Below are 16,714 nucleotides of genomic sequence, written 5' to 3'. Positions count from 1 at the left end.
GGATAAAGATAAGTGTAGTCCTCAAGTTAAGGTGCTAAACTGGGGGGAGGCTAATTACAACAATATTAGACAGGAACTGAAGAGTGTAGATTGGGGGCAGATGCTTGAGGGCAAATCAACATCTGGCATGTGGAAGGCTTTCAAGTGTAAGTTGATAGGAATTCAGGACTGGCACATTCCTGTAAGGATGAAAGAAAAGTATGGCAAGTTTCGGGAACCTTGGATAATGAGAGATATTGTGAGCCTAGTCAAAGAGAAAAAGGAAGCATTTGTCAAGGCTAGGAGGCTGGGAACACACAAAGCAAGTGTGGAATACAAGGAAAGTGGAAAGAAACTTAAGCAAGGAGTAAGGAGGGCTAAAAGGGGTCATGAAAAATCATTGGCCAGCAGGATTAAGGCTTTTTATACATATATAAAGAGCAAGAGGGTAGCCAGGGAGACGGTTGGCCCACTCAAGGAAGGGGAAGGAATCTATGCATGGAGCCAGAGGAAATGGGCGAAGTATTAAATGAGTACTTTGCATCAGTATTCACCAAAGAGAAGGACTTGGTGGATGATGAATCTGGGAAAGGATGTGTAGATAGTTTGGTCATGCTGAGATCAAAAAGGAGAAGGTATTGGGGTTCTTGAGAAACATTAAGGTAGACAAGTCCCCAGGGCCTGATGGGATATACCCCAAAATACTGAGAGAGGTAAGGGAGGAAATTGCTGGGGCCCTGAGAGAAATCTTTGTATCCTCACTGGCTACAGGGGAGACCCCGGGGGTTGGAGAATAGTCAACATTGTTCCTTTGTTTAATAAGGGTAGCAAGAATAATCCAGGTAATTACAGGCCGGTGAGCCTTACACGGTGGTAGAGAAATTATTGGAGAGGATTCATCGAGACAGGATTTACTCCCACTTGGAAATAAGTGGACGTATTGATGAGAGGCAACATGGCTTTGTGAAGGAGTGGTCACGTCTCACTAACTTGATCGAGTTTTTCGAGGAAGTTTCGAAGATGATTGATGAGGGTAGGGCAGTGGATGTTGTCTACATGGATTTTAGTAAGGCCTTTGACAAGGTCCCTCAGAGCAGACTGGTGCAGAAGGTGAAGTCGCATAGGATCAGAGGTGAGCTGGCAAGGTGGATACAAAACTGGCTCAGTCATAGAAGACAGAGGGTAGCAGTGGAAGGGTGCATTTCTGAATGGAGGGCTGTGATAAGTGGTGTTCCTCAGGGATCAGTGCTGGGATCTTTGCTGTTTGTAATATATATAAATGATTTGGAGGAAAATGTAACTGGTTTAATTGGTAAGTTTGCGGATGACACAAAGGTTGGTGGATTTGCGGATAGCGATGAGGACCATCAGAGGATACAGCAGGATATAGATCGGTTGGAGCCTTGGGTGGAGAGATGGCAGATGGAGATGGCAGCTATGAGGAGAGGTTGGAGAAACTTGGTTTGTTCTCACTGGAACAATGGAGGTTGAGGGGCGACCTGATAGAAGTCTACAAGATTATGAGGGGCATGGACAGCATGGATAGTCAGAAGCTTTTTCCAAGGTGGAAGAGTCAATTACTAGGGGGATTACTTAGGTTTAAGGTGCGAGGGGCAAGGTTTAAAGGAGATGTATGAGGCAAGTTTTTTACGCAGAGGGGGGTGGGTGCCTGGAACTCGCTGCCGGAGGAGGTAATGGAAGCAGATACGGTAGTGAGTTTTAAGGGGCGTCTGGACAAATACATGAATAGGATGGGAATAGAGGGATATTGTCCCCGGAAGGGTAGTGGGTTTTAGTTCAGTCGGGCAGTATGGTCAGTGCAGGCTTGGATGGCCGAAGGGCCTGTTCCTGTGCTGTAATTTTCTTTGTTCTTTGTTTGTTCTAAGTGTTAGTAGAGAAACATTTAGTGAACAGTGATAGGAGTATCATAAAGCCGAGGCCGGTCGGCTATGGAAAATGACAAGGCGCGACCCAGAGTAAACATACAAATTGGAGGAAGGCCAATTTCAGTGGGTTAGAACAAGATGTTGCCTTGGTCTATTGGCATCACGGACCGGCAGACAAAACTGTAAAGGAACAATGGATTGCCATTATAGAGGAGATGGTATAAACTAGATACAATCCCATGAGGGGGAAAGAGAGTAAACAAAGCTTGAGTGATGAAAGACGTAGGGAGTAAAATTAAGCAAAAAAAGAATGTGTTTGACAGATGTCTAGTTGATAATATAAGTGATAACCGGCTTGAATATGGAAAGTTAAGAAGAGAAATGAGAAAGGAAATGAGAGACAAGAAGAGACTATGGGAAGAGATTATCAGCTAACATAAATGGGAAGTCCAGCATCTTCTATGAGCATATAAGTAGTAAAAGGAGGAGTGAGGGTGATTAGGGACTTAAAAGTCAATTAACACATGGAGGTACAGGGTTGGCTGAGGTACAAAATGAGTACATCGCAACAAGGAAGAAGTTGCTCCCGAAGTCCTCGCGAAAGAGGTGGTTGAGATACCGGATGGGCTAAAAATTGATAAGGAGGAGGTATTACAAAGGCTGGCTGCACCTCAAGTTGCTCAAACACCAGAACCATTTGAGATGCAACCAAGGATACAAAGGGAAGTGGGGAGAAATTTGTAAAGTCTTCTAATCCCCTTTGGATGGAGCGGATGCCAGAAGACTGGAGAATTGGAAATGTTATACCTTTCTGTGGCAGGATAAGCCCAGTAACTGAAGGCCATTGAAGTTAACCTCAGTGGTGAAAGCTTTTAGGAACTATAATCCAGGACAATCACTTGGCTAAATGTGGATTAATTCAGGAAAGCAAGCATGGACGTGTTTAACTTGCATGATTGAGTATTTCAATGAAGTAACAGAGAAAGCTGATGAGGGCAATGTGGTTGATGTAGTGTATATGCGCTGGCAAAAGACATTTGATAAAGTGCCGCCAAATGGGCAAAGCCAGCAGAGCTGCAACTCATAGAATGAACTAGGTCGTGACAGTTCGGATATAAAGTTGCCTGAATGACAGGAAACAGAAAGTATTGTAATGGTGAATGGTTGCTTTTCGGAGATTTAAGTTTTAAAGTTTATTTATTGATGTTGCAAGTAGGCTTACATTAACACGGCAATGAAGTTACTGTGAAAATCCCCTAGTTGCCACACTCCAGCACCTGTTCGGGTACACTGAGGAAGAATTTAGCATGGCTCCAACCCACCTAATCAGCACATCTTTCAGACTGTGGGAGGAAACTGGAGCACCCGGTGGCAACCCACGCAGACATGGGGAGAACGTGCAGACTCTGCACAGACAGTGACCCAAACCGGGAATTGAACCTGGGTCCCTGGCATTGTGAGGCAGCAGTGCTAACCACTGTTCTACCAGAAGGAATACGGAAGGCAGTCCCTAAGGATCAGTACTGGGAAAACCGCTTTTCCTGATCTATATTGACGACCTAGAGTTAGGCATACAAGGCGCAATTTTAAAATTTGCAGATGACACAAAAGTGCAGTACCTTATTGTGAGCTATGCAGAGGATGGTGTTAATCCTAATGAGGACATTGATAGGATAGCGGAAATGGCAGGCACGTGACAGGTGGAATTACATGCAGAGAAGTGTAAAGTTTTGATGGGAAGATTGAGGAAAGATTATATAAAATGAAAGGGCAATTCTGGAGGTGCAGGAACAGAGACCTGGGGATATTTATGCACAAATTATGCATCGCAGTTTGAGAAAAAGCCTACGAGAACCTCGGTGTGATACAGAAAGGTATATCATAGAAATCATAGAAATCATAGAAACCCTACAGTGCAGAAGGAGGCCATTCGGCCCATCGAGTCTGCACCGACCACAATCCCACCCAGGCCCTACCCCCACATATTTTTACCCGCTAATCCCTCTAACCTACACATCCCAGGTATAGAAACAAAGGCAAGGAAGATCGCAACTGGTCATCACTCATCAAGGAAGCAAAGGCTTCAGAAAGGGTGTAGAGAAGGTTTATGAGTATGGTTCCAAAGGTGAGGGATATCTGTCATACGGATAAATGGGAGGAGCTGGGGCTGCTCTGCTCAGAGAAGAGAAGCGCAGAGTCGCTGAGCAGAAACTGATAGCCAAGTTCTGCACACATGAGGACGGCCTAAACCAGGATGTTGGATTTATGTCACATTATCAGTAACCCCCACAGCTTGCCCCTGGTCTTGCATAATCTCACCAGCTGTTCTGTCTGGAGACAATACACATCTCTTTAACCTGTGTTTAATGTTCCCTCCACCCACATTATCTGTACCTTTAAGACCTGGCTGGCTGTAGAGATTTGCATTCTAATTAGTATTCTGTAACTTGATTTCTGTGTCTCTGTGCACTGTTGGAGAACAGATATCCACTCCATCTGACGAAGGGGCAGCGCTCCAAAAGCTTATGGTATTTGCTACCAAATAAACCTGTTGGACTTTAACCTGGTGTTGTGAGACTTCTTACAGAGAAGAGAAGGCAGGGGGCGATTTGGTCGAGCTGCTCAATATCACAAGTGGTCTAGGCAGGGTAGGAAGGGAGAAATTGTTCCACTGGTGGATGGGTCGGTAAAGAAAGGACACCGGTATAAGGTGAATGACAACAGAACCAATGGCGAGATGAGAAAGAAGCATTTTAATGCAAGGAGTGGTTAGGATTTGGAATGACTCCCTGGTCATGTGGTGGGGGCAGATTGAATCGTGGCTTCGCAATGGGAAGTGGGACTCGCTGATTTGCTCTTTGCCGGAAGCCAACACGACAGACCAAATGGTCTCCTTCTTTGTTGCAACCATTTTCTGATTCTCTGCTTCTAAAAAGAAGCACTGTCATGGTGGCAGGAACACAGTAAGCTGCTGCTGATAGGTCTGTTTTATAAACATGAGCTTTTGAAGATTCTTCTTTGATGGCTGAGAGGATTCTGATGAGTTGAACTTTGTGATTGGAGGGTTCAATCAATCAAGAAATGGTACAATTTGGCTTTCGATTCAGCTGCAATTAAATTCCTCTATCTGAAGCCAAAATGCAGTGATGAAGACAAATACTTATCATATCTGTCTAACCCAGCAGTAAACCGTGCTGCACTCTGCACCTTTTGAGAATGAAGTGTCTCACAAAGAAGCTTATACATGTGTTCCAGGTTACTGACAACATAAACATTTACCTGAAAAAGAGTTTCTAGTTTATAGCAATTTTAGACATCAAAGTTATGGTACAGCTATTCTCTGGACCAGAAACCCAGAGATATGGGGTCAATTTAATGTTCTACAGAGGGTGAGCAGTCAGTGCATCAAGAACCTGGAATTTTCAACAATGTATTTCTTTTGTATGGCTTTTTAACCTCAGTGTTACATATTTAACTGGTTGCATGGTTGCTTTAAGAGCACGTCACTTTTTAAAATTCTTTAGTGGGACACGGGCGTCGCTGGCTGGCTAGAATTTATTGCCCATCCCTAGTTGCCCTTGGAGGGCAGTTGAGAGTCAACTACATTGCTGTGTCTCTGGAGTCACATATAGGCCAGACAATGTAAGGACGGCAGATTTCCTTTCCTAAAGGCCGTTAGTAAACCAGATGGGTTTTTCCGACAATAAACAATGGTTTCATGGTCATCAGTAGATTCTTAATTCCAGATATTTTTTATTGAATTCAAATTCCACCACCTGCCATAACAGGATTTGAACCCAAGTCCCCAGAACATTAGTTGAGTTTCTGAACTAATGGTCTCGCGATAATACCACGAGGCCACCGCTTCCCCCAATGACCTGATCATGAGGTCATTGGGTGTTTCACAGGCTTAGCCTTGTTTTCTGTTCTGTGCAGAGAACATCTCTTTCAATAAACCTGTTGTGTGTTACTTCGAACCTACGTGTGCAAACCACATCTTTTCTATTTGCTTAAAACCAACAACCCTTAATGTAGTTACGACATTAGACTCAACCGTAGCACATATCTGAATTCTGGGGTTCCTCACCAATTAGCATTGCTGCTTCACAGCGCCAGGGACCCGGGTTCGATTCCCAGCTTGGGTTGCTGTCTGTGTGGAGTTTTCACATTCTCCCCGTGTCTGCGTGGGTTTCCACCTGTTTCCTTCCACATTCTGAAAGACATGCTAATTAGAGACGTGCTGGTTAGGTGCATTGACCTGAACAGGCACCGGAGTGTGGCGACTAGGGATATTTCACAGTAACTTCATTGCAGTGTTAATGTAAGCCTTACTTGTGACTAATAAATAAACTTCATAGTGAGTGGGCATGATGGCGATCTGCATTAGTCTGTTTGAATAGCTCCACGATTTAAAGGGGCCTTGCCACAGTCAGAAAAGGAATATTCCAGAGCTATCAAGACAGATCCAGCAACAGGACAGGTGGAGTGTCAATGTGAGAAAGCTCACCACGGTTCTTGAATGTATCCCTGGACACCATGATGCAAGAAGGAATTTACTTACCCATGGAAGAAGCTTGCCACAGAGGTACGACTGGAGGTTGCCAAGGAGGTCAACAGCAGCAGTTCCGGCACAGGGTGCTGCAAGTGGTTCAATGACCTGATCGAGGCAGGAAAGGTGAATGGCATGGCACATTCAACAGCAAAGACCCTCTCACTCCTTTCCCCTACCCTCTCCTACGCAACACTCCTCAGGCTAACAAACATTGCAGGTGCATTCACCTCTCTCTCCCTCTCTCTCAAGACACCTCCTTACATCCCGATCTGAACAGCCACCCTCACCTTATTGCAGTGTTGCACCCTTCTTCAGAGCGACTGAACCTCATGATGGAGTGGATTATCCTGGAAGAATAACAGCAAATGTATGAGGATCAGTCAGCCTTTCCATATCCATTGCACATTGTTGGAGAGGTGTCGGAGGAATCTATAACGACCGTGATTTTGTCAGGGCTTCGTGACGATGTCTACATCCATCGAAAGAGCAGTCACCTGTATGGAACATCAGGGGTGGGATTCTCCCAAAAAGAATCTAAGTGTCAAATTCATGTAAAAACTGGAGTTAAACCCGCTGGTTTTTTCAACAGGAGTTTCAAAATGAATCTCCCACACTCAGCACTGCACAGAGCCCTAGTGTGAATCACATCAAAAATCTGGGGACAAGGCCTATTCCCTCTGGAGAGGCTGGCAGCACTGCGCATGCGCTGATCTGTCAGCGCCAGAATCGGACTGAACCGAACTAGATGGGTTTTTATAACATGGTTTTATCACTGAGACCAGCTTTCAAGTCTAGATATAATTAATTGAATTCGAATTCCACCAGCATCCATGGTGGAATTTGAATACATTTCCTGAAAGCAGGAGCTGGGGCCTCTGGATTACTAGTCCAGTGGTATTAACACGATGTCACTGCCTCCCCCCACAAATCAGGGGCTGACACAAGCAATGCGGCTCCTCCTGGGGGGCCACTTGGCAGGAGGTCTTCTTCCAGGAGGCTGCAAATTAGGGTGGCATGGTGGCACAGTGGTTGGCACTGCTGCCTCACAGTGCCAGGGACCCGGGTTCAATTCTGGTCTCGGGTCACTCTCTGTGTGGAATCCGCACATTCTCCTTGTGTCTGCGTGGGTTTCCTCCGGGTGCTCCGGTTTCTCCCACAGTCCAAATGACATGCTGGTTAGGTGCATTGGCCATGCTAAATTCTCCCTCAGTGTACCCGAACAGGCACCAGAGTGTGACGACTGGGGATTTTCACAGTAACTTCATTGCAGTGTTAATATAAGCCTACTTGTGACAAACATAAATAAACTTTTAAAAATGTCAGCACACACTGGACAGGGATATCTCTGCTGACATACTCATGTAATGGGGGCAGCGCAAGCTCCGACAAGCTAGAGCTCTGCACTCACCCCTTCTGCCCTGCGGGTTTGCAGGTTAGAAACATAGAAACATAGAAAAACTACAGCACAAACAGGCCCTTCGGCCCCACAAGTTGTGCCGAACACATCCCTACCTTCTAGACCTACCTATAACCCTCCATCCTATTACGCTCCGTGTACTCATCCAGGAGTCTCTTAAAAGACCCTATTGAGTTCGCCTCCACCACCACTGACGGCAGCCGATTCCACTCGCCCGCCACCCTCTGTGTGAAAAACTTACCCCTAACATCTCCCCTGTACCTACCCCCCTGCACCTTAAACCTGTGTCCTCTCGTAGCAGCCATTTCCACCCTAGGAAAAAGCCTCTGAGAGTCCACCCGATCTATGCCCCTCAACATCTTATACACCTCTATTAGGTCTCCTCTCATCCTTCGTCTCTCCAAGGAGAAAAGACCGAGCTCCCTCAGCCTATCCTCATAAGGCATGCCACTCAATCCAGGCAACATCCTTGTAAATCTCCTCTACACCCTTTCAATCTTTTCCACATCCTTCCTATAGTGAGGCGACCAGAACTGAGCACAGTACTCCAAGTGGGGTCTGACGAGGGTCTTATATAGCTGCGTCATTAACCCCGGACTCCTAAACTCAATCCCTTGATTGATAAAGGCCAGCACACCATCCGCCTTCTTAACCACCTCCTCCACCTGCGGGGCCGATTTCAGAGTCCTATGGACCTGGACCCCAAGGTCCTTTTGATCCTCTACAGTACTAAGAGTCTTTCCCTTAATATTGTACTCCTTCATCTCATTTGACCTACCAAAATAGACCACGACGCATTTATCTGGGTTGAAGTCCATCTGCCACTTGTCCGCCCAGTCTTGCATCCTATCTATGTCCCTCTGTAACTTCTGACATCCCTCCAGACTATCCACAATCCCACCAACCTTCGTGTCGTCGGCAAACTTACCAACCCATCCCTCCGCTTCCTCATCCAGGTCATTTATGAAAATGACAAACAGCAAGGGTCCCAGAACAGATCCCTGGGGCACACCACTGACCTCCATTTAGAAAAAGACCCATCTATACCCACTCTCTGCCTCCTTTGGGCAAGCCAGTTCTGGATCCACCGGGCAGCAGCCCCTTGGATCCCATGCCCTCTCACTTTTTCTAGAAGCCTTGCATGGGGGACCTTATCGAACGCCTTGCTAAAATCCATATAAACCACACCTACCGCCTTCCCTTCGTCAATGTATTCAGTCACATTTTCGAAGAACTCCACCAGGCCCGTAAGGCACGATCTGCCCTTGACAAAGCCATGCTGAGTATTCTTGAGCATACTAAACCTCTCTAAATGCTCATATATCCTGTCCCTCAGGATCTTCTCCATCAGTTTACCAACCACTGAGGTTAGACTCACCGGTCGGTAATTTCCTGGGCTATCCCTATTCCCCTTCTTGAAAATAGGAACCACATCCGCAATCCTCCAATCCTCCGGCACCTCTCCCGTCTCCATCGATGACACAAAGATCATCGCCAGAGGCTCTGCAATCTCTTCCCTCGCCTCACACAGTAACCTGGGGTACATCCCATCCGGACCCGGCGACTTATCTATCTTGATGCCATTCAAAGATTCCAGCACAACCTCTTTCTTAAAGTCTACATACTCAATCCTTTCAGTCCACTGCATGCCCGCAGTACATCCACCCAGGTCCTTCTCCTCTGTGAAAACCAAGGCAAAATACTCATTGAGCACCTCTGCCATTTCTACTGGTTCCGTACAGACTTTCCCGCCTTCACCTTTTATAGGCCCTATTCCTTCACGTCTCATCCTTTTACTCTTCACATATTTATAGAACGCCTTAGGGTTCTCCTTAATCCTACCTGCCAGGGCCTTCTCGTGACCCCTTCTGGCTCTCCTAATTTCCTTCTTTAGTCCCTTCCTACAAGCCGTATACTCTTCTAAATCCCTATCTTCGCCAAGTTGTACAGGAGAAGGCTGCGGCTGTTCTTTCTGCTGCTGTTCCGCCTGTTCCTCAGCAGAACTCCAAAGCTGAGCTGCGTCACTGGCTCCCACACTGTAGCGAAAGCTGACAACAGGGGAGGGTAGATGAAAGCTACAAACTCCAAAGCAGCAGAAATGACCCCCAAAGTACTGAAATTCACCTACAAATCAGTAAAAACACCCTCTCAGCACAAGCCAGAGTGCAGATTCACCAGGATACTGCCTGGGTTGGGACATTTAAGTTATGAAGAGGGGTTGCATCGGCTTGGGTTGTTTTCATTGGAGCAGAAAAGACTGAGGGGCGACCTGATCGAGGTGTACAAGATTATGAGGGGCATGGACAGAGTGGGTAAGGAGCAGCTGTTCCCCTTAGTTGAAGGGTCAGCCACAAGGGGACATAGGTTCAAGGTGAGGGGCAAGAGGTGAGATTCAATAAAAATGTGTAATTAAAAGTCCAATGATGACCATGAAACCATTGTCCATTGTCATATAAAACCATCAGGTTCACTGATGTCCTTTAGGGAGGGAAATCTGTCGTCCTTACCTGACGAAGTGTCATCCTGACTTAGAATCCCTACAGTGCAGAAGAAGGCCATTCAGTCCACTGAGCCTGCACCGATGACAATCCCACCCAGCCCCTATACCCATAACCCCACGTATTTACCCTGTTAATCCCCCGAACCTACACTTGAAACGTTGGCTCTATTCTCTCTCCACAGATGCTGTCAGACCTGCTGAGATTTTCCAGCATTTTCTGTTTTTGTTTCAGATTCCAGCATCCACAGTATTTTGCCCTTTTCCTTACCTGATCTACATGTGACTCCAGATCCACAGTAATGTGGTTGATTCGTAAGTGCCCTCAGGGGATGGGCAATAAATGCTGGCCCAGCCAGTGATGCACACATCCCATGAATGAATAAAAAAGAATTATACAACCCATCCAATTTGTATTCCTATTGGTGGACAAGTGCCTGTAACTGAAGGGAATGGAGGTATTTGACATGCCATAACAGTCAAGGCTATGGGCCAAGTGCTGGCAAGTGGGATCAGGTGGGCAGGTCAGGGCATTTAATGCATTGGTACAGACTCAATGGGCCAAAGGGCCTCTTCTGCACTGTAGCAATCTGTGATTCTGAGGTAGATATGCTGGAGTCATTGAGAAGGTAAATGGATGAAGATCACAGGTTTCTATCAAAGCTAGTGATGAATGGGCCAAACAGTCTCTTTCATTCCGTCTGTATCTTTGTTATCATCTGGAATAATGAATTTCTTATTAGATTATTTAAACTATCAGATAATAATTTAAACTCAATGAAGAGAAAACATTCATGTAAAAGCAAAAGCAGCTAGAAATGTGAAATAAAACAGAGTTCCCATGAAAGGTTATCGACCTGAAACACTATTAGCTCTGTCTCTTCACAGATGCTGATTATTTCCAGCATTTGTTGTTTCTATTTAAGAGAAAACATGCTCTGTAAAGATTTGCCATGAGATACTTATTAAGCCTACTTTCGCATGAACTTGCCACAGGAGTCATCCTGATGCAATAAGCACCTTTATATCTATGCTTGTGTGGTTTGAGTCACAGGCAAGAGGTTAATTTTATTTTATTTCCCCTGTTTTAATTTGTTCAAGGGTTTGTGAGTTCCACAGGGCCAGCAGTTTTTGTCCATCGCTAATTGTTCTTGACAAGGCAGCCATAAATAAAATTGAGATAGCCATTAATAAAGCCAATATGGATCACTGGAGAAACCTCTTCAGTCACTGTGGTTGAAGTAAGGTGGGAGGAAGTTCATTTGGAACATAAACTCTGGGGATAAAAATAGTTGGGTCAAATTGACCTGTTTCTTGGCAGTACATCGATCAAAAGGTGGTGGTTAAGAAGGCGTATGGTGTGCTGGCCTTTATCAATCGAGGGATTGAGTTTAGGAGTCCGGGGATAATGATGCAGCTATATAAGACCCTCGTCAGACCCCACTTGGAGTACTGTGCTCAGTTCTGGTCGCCTCACTATAGGAAGGATGTGGAAAAGATTGAAAGGGTGCAGAGGAGATTTACAAGGATGTTGCCTGGATTGAGTGGCATGCCTTATGAGGATAGGCTGAGGGAGCTCGGTCTTTTCTCCTTGGAGAGACGAAGGATGAGAGGAGACCTAATAGAGGCGTATAAGATGTTGAGAGGCATAGATCGGGTGGACTCTCAGAGGCTTTTTCCCAGGGTGGAAATGGCTGCTACGAGAGGACACAGGTTTAAGGTGCTGGGGGGTAGGTACAGGGGAGATGTTAGGGGTAAGTTTTTCACACAGAGGGTGGTGGGCGAGTGGAATCGGCTGCCGTCAGGGGTGGTGGAGGCGAACTCAATAGGGTCTTTTAAGAGACTCCCGGATGAGTACATGGAGCTTAATAGGATGGAGGGTTATAGGTAGGTCTAGAAGGTAGGGATGTGTTCGGCACAACTTGTGGGCCGAAGGGCCTGTTTGTGCTGTAGTTTTTCTATGTTTCTATGTTTCTAAAATTAAAGGTTTAAAAATGTATTTATTAGTGTCAAAATTAGGCTTACATTAACACTGCAATGAAGTTACTGTGAAAATCCCCTAGTCGCCACACTCCGGCGCCTGTTCGGGTACACTCAGGGAACATTTAGCATGGCTAATGCACCTAACCAGCACGTCTTTCGGACTGTGGGAGGAAACCAGAGAGAGCAGCCGGAGGAAACCTATGCAGACATTGGGAGAACGTGCAAACTCCGCACAGGCAGTGACCCAAGCCGGGAATCGAACTGATGTCCCTGGCTCTGTGAGGCAGCAGTGCTAACCACTGTTCCACGTGCTGCCATGCAAAGTTGTGACAATCAGACCATCGGTGTTCATGGTCTGTTGACGCTGTAACTTCCCTTTGAATGCCTATTTTTGTCAAGTTAAAATCAGTAAGTCCGGGAAAATTGTGGGGTGTATAATCTTGCCTTATCAAAACAGTTGCAAACTGTGCTTTAAGAACTGCTCCTAAATCTCTCATTGTACTGAAGCTAATGAACCTCGCAGCATATCAAGTGAGGAGCTGGCTAATGTTTGATTACATTTGGTTTTAGATGCTGCAGCTGCTCCAGTGGAAGATTAAGCAGCTTTAATAACAGTTTCTGTGTCTAGGAGCTCATTGATGAAGGAATGTTCCATTGCATGCCACACACTTGCCATGTGGCAGTCAACACAGCCTTTTTGCTATCACTGGAATATACCATGTTTCTCCATGTGGCACCAAACCAATGCTTTTACTGTGTGAAGATCCTTATTGGCAGCAGAGTGACATTGTTTGAACAGAAACAGCGAGAGGCTGAGTAAACTCATAAGCATGTGGTATTGGCTGCAGCATTCTCAGCTCAACATGCATCAGGAGTGCTTCCAAGGCTGTCGGAGGAGGTGGGCTGTGTGAGACAATCACTTCAGGAAGTATGTGTCAGGTTGTGAAGTTTATCGCATTACTGTTGGATGGCGTTGAGCACTGTATTGGTCACTATTAATGCTCTGGTGAGTTGGCATCAGGCAGCACAGCATCAGCAATGAACCTATTGCCACCCATATGGGACTCCTTCCTTCACTATTTTAACAAAGGGATTAACCATTTTCTTTCAAATGGATTTGTGTCTTTGGAAACCGTGATTTCATAAGGATATATAAATGTATTTAGAAAAGGAACTAGGCCATGGGATTATTTATGGATTAGCCCAGCAGAGTTGGCACAGGCACAATGGGCCAAATGGCCTCCTTCTTTGCTACAAACATCTACGGCATATTTGTAATGAGCATTGTACAGCACAATTTCAAATGCAGGCTGAGTCTCTGTGTCAGGAGGTGAGTTACTCGCAACAGGATTCCTAGCCTCTGACTGGCTCTTGTAGTCACGGTATGTATAGCATTGAATCATAGAATCCCTACAATGCAGAGGGAGTCCATTTGGCCCATCGAGCCTGCACTGACCACAATCTCACCCAGGCCCTATTCCTGTAACCCCACAAATTTGACCTGCCAATCCCCCTGACACTAGGGTCAATTTAGCATGGCCAATCAACCTAACCTGCACATCTTTGGAGGAAACCGGAGCACCCGGAAGACACCCATGCAGACATGGGGAGAATGTGCAAACTCCACACAGACAGTGACCCGAGGCTGGAATTGAACCCGGGTCTCTGGCGCTATTAGGCAGCAATGCTAATCACTGTGCCACATGGAGATGGTCATTGCCTGGAACTTGTGTGACATGAATGTTACTTGCCACTTGTCAGTCCAAGCCTGGATATTGTCCAGGTCTTGCTGCATTTGGACTCCTCAGTATCTGAGGAGTCACAAATGGTGCTGAACATTATACAGTCATCAATGAACATCCCCATTTCTGACTTTATGATGGAGGGAAGGTCATTGATGAATCAGCTGAAGATGGTTGAGTCTAGGACGCTACCCTAAGGAACTCCTTCAGTAACGTCCTGGAGCTGAGATGATTGACCTCCACAACCATGCGTGGGTTTCCTCCAGGTGCTCCGGTTTCCTCCCACAGTCCAAAGATGTGCGGGTTAGGTTGATTGGCCAGGTTAAAAATTGCCCCTTAGAGTCCTGAGATGCGAAGGTTAGAGGGATTAGCAGGTAAATATGTGGGGGTAGGGCCTGGGTGGGATTGTGGTTGGTGCAGACTCGATGGGCCGAATGGCCTCCTTCTGCACTGTAGGGTTTCTTTCTTTCTTCTATGAACCATCCTTTCTGACCCACGCTGCATATGTATCAGTCACTATCTGTAACCAGATGTCAACAATGGATGCCATCATTTAACTCGGACCTTCCTGTGATTGTTTGGTGAATTGATTGGTGAATCTTGAAAGAGGAAAAAAAATCATGCATAATTGAGGGGGAAGATTGGGGGCTGTAGAGGGTGTAAGGCTCATGGAATTGGGGTTAATATGTCAGGTCGATTGAGGATTGAGTAATGGACAGAAGGCAGAGTGAAGGATTGAGTGGGTCATTTTCGGGTTAGCAGTCTGTAACTGGTAGGCCCAGCCCTAATCTTGTGCAACAACCTCTTGTGTGGCATTTTATTGAATGCTTTTAGAAAATACAAAAACACAACATCCGCTGGTTCTCCCTTATCGCTCCAATTCGTCAAGGTAATGGAGAGAATTCATGGGCACTTGAGCTTCTCCTGTTTCCAGGCCCCTTCTACCCTCTACACTGATATGATAGGGTACCACAAAGCCTCAGCTATTTACAAACCAAATCATTAACTTAGCTGAGGGTTCTGAGAGTAACGTATCTGTGTTTGCAGATGATTCACAGTTTAGTGGGACAGTAGACTGTGAGGAGGACCCAAAGAAGGTGCAAATGGGTGAGCAAGAATTGGGTGAGCAATATAAGGTGGAGAAATCTGAAGTTACCAACTTTGAAACAATAGAAAAGTAAAATATTTTTCAAACGCTGAGAGACTGGAAAATGTTATTTTCTGTGCCCTTGTATAGAAATCAGTGTGGTTGATTTTTAAATGCCCTTTGAAATGGCCTAGCAAGCCACTCAGTTCAATGGCAATTTGGAATGGGCAACAAATGCTGATCTTGCTAGTGATGCCCACATCTCATGAATGAATAAAAATAATTCACAGAAACATGCAGCTACAGCCAGAAATTATGAAAACAAATGGACAAAGGCATAAAATACCAAAGCTATCAACTTGTAGGGCTTTGGTAAGACCACAACTAGAGTTTTATGTATAGTTTTGGTCTCCTTACTTAAGGAAGGGTACACTTGTCCGAGGGAAAGTTCACTAGGCAGGTTCCTGGGATGAGGGAATTGTCCTATAAAGAGTGATTAAGAAGACTGGGATTATATGCCCAGCTATTTAGAAGAATGAAAGGTAACCTCATTGAAACACTTAGGTGGCTTGTCAGTGTAAATGCTTGGAAGATGCTTCCCTTGGCTTTAGAGTCTAGAACCCGGGGTCTCAGAATAAGAAGTTGGCCATTTAGGACTGAGAAAAACCTTATGAACCTGTTATGAGTCTATGAAATTCTCTGTCACAGAGAGCTCTGGATGAGTATGAGTCATTGAGTATGAGCGAATTGGAGATCTGCAGATTTTTGGGCACTAAAGATGTTAAGGGACACGTTGATGCGACTCAGGTAGAAGATCCACCATAATCTTATTGAATAGCAGAGCAGGTTCCAGGGGCCAAATGGCCTACTCCTGTTCCGACTTGATGCTCTTGCATTCTTATCCTTCCCTATTATAGAATGTCAAAAGGGGAGTAATTGTGATATTATCACCCTAAGCTCTTACCACTGAAGTGGAGGAGTTTCTGGAGAAGGGGTGGTTCCTGGAAAAGATGGCTGTTGGAAAGGCAGATGAAAACCTGGTCTAGTTTGGTGCAGGAGAGAAAGAGAAAGATCTGATTCATAATAAAGGTGAATTGAAGCCTCTGTGAAATGAGCTAATTCCACATTTCTAGTCCCCTCGACTCTTTATGCAGAACTTTAACCATTTCCCTGAAGAACGCAGAAAAAAAACTTGCTTTCAGCCGCAAAATCACAGAATTGTTATGACGCAGAAGGAGGCCATTTGGCCCATCAGGTCTACACCAGCTCTCCAAACCAGCATCAAGGTTGAGTGCCATTCCCCTGCCTTTTCCCCTTAACTCTGCACATTGTTTCTATTCAAGTAATCAGCTGATGTCCTCTTGAATGCACTGCCTTAGGATGTTCCAAAGCACTTTACAGCCAATGAAGTTCTTTCAGGTGTATGGGAGAAAATTACCATTGGCTCCCATATTGAAAGGGTTGCCAACTTTGGTCGGACATATTTCTGGAGGTTTCACCACAAGAACACCCACCTCCAATAGCCCTTTGCAGCCAAATAGCCATTCTCAAGATTCATAAAATTATTAAAC

The sequence above is a fragment of the Mustelus asterias genome, chromosome 1, assembly GCF_964213995.1.
Source record: "Mustelus asterias chromosome 1, sMusAst1.hap1.1, whole genome shotgun sequence".
Taxonomy (NCBI): Eukaryota; Metazoa; Chordata; class Chondrichthyes; order Carcharhiniformes; family Triakidae; genus Mustelus; species Mustelus asterias.
Note: the sequence above shows the minus strand (reverse complement) of the source record.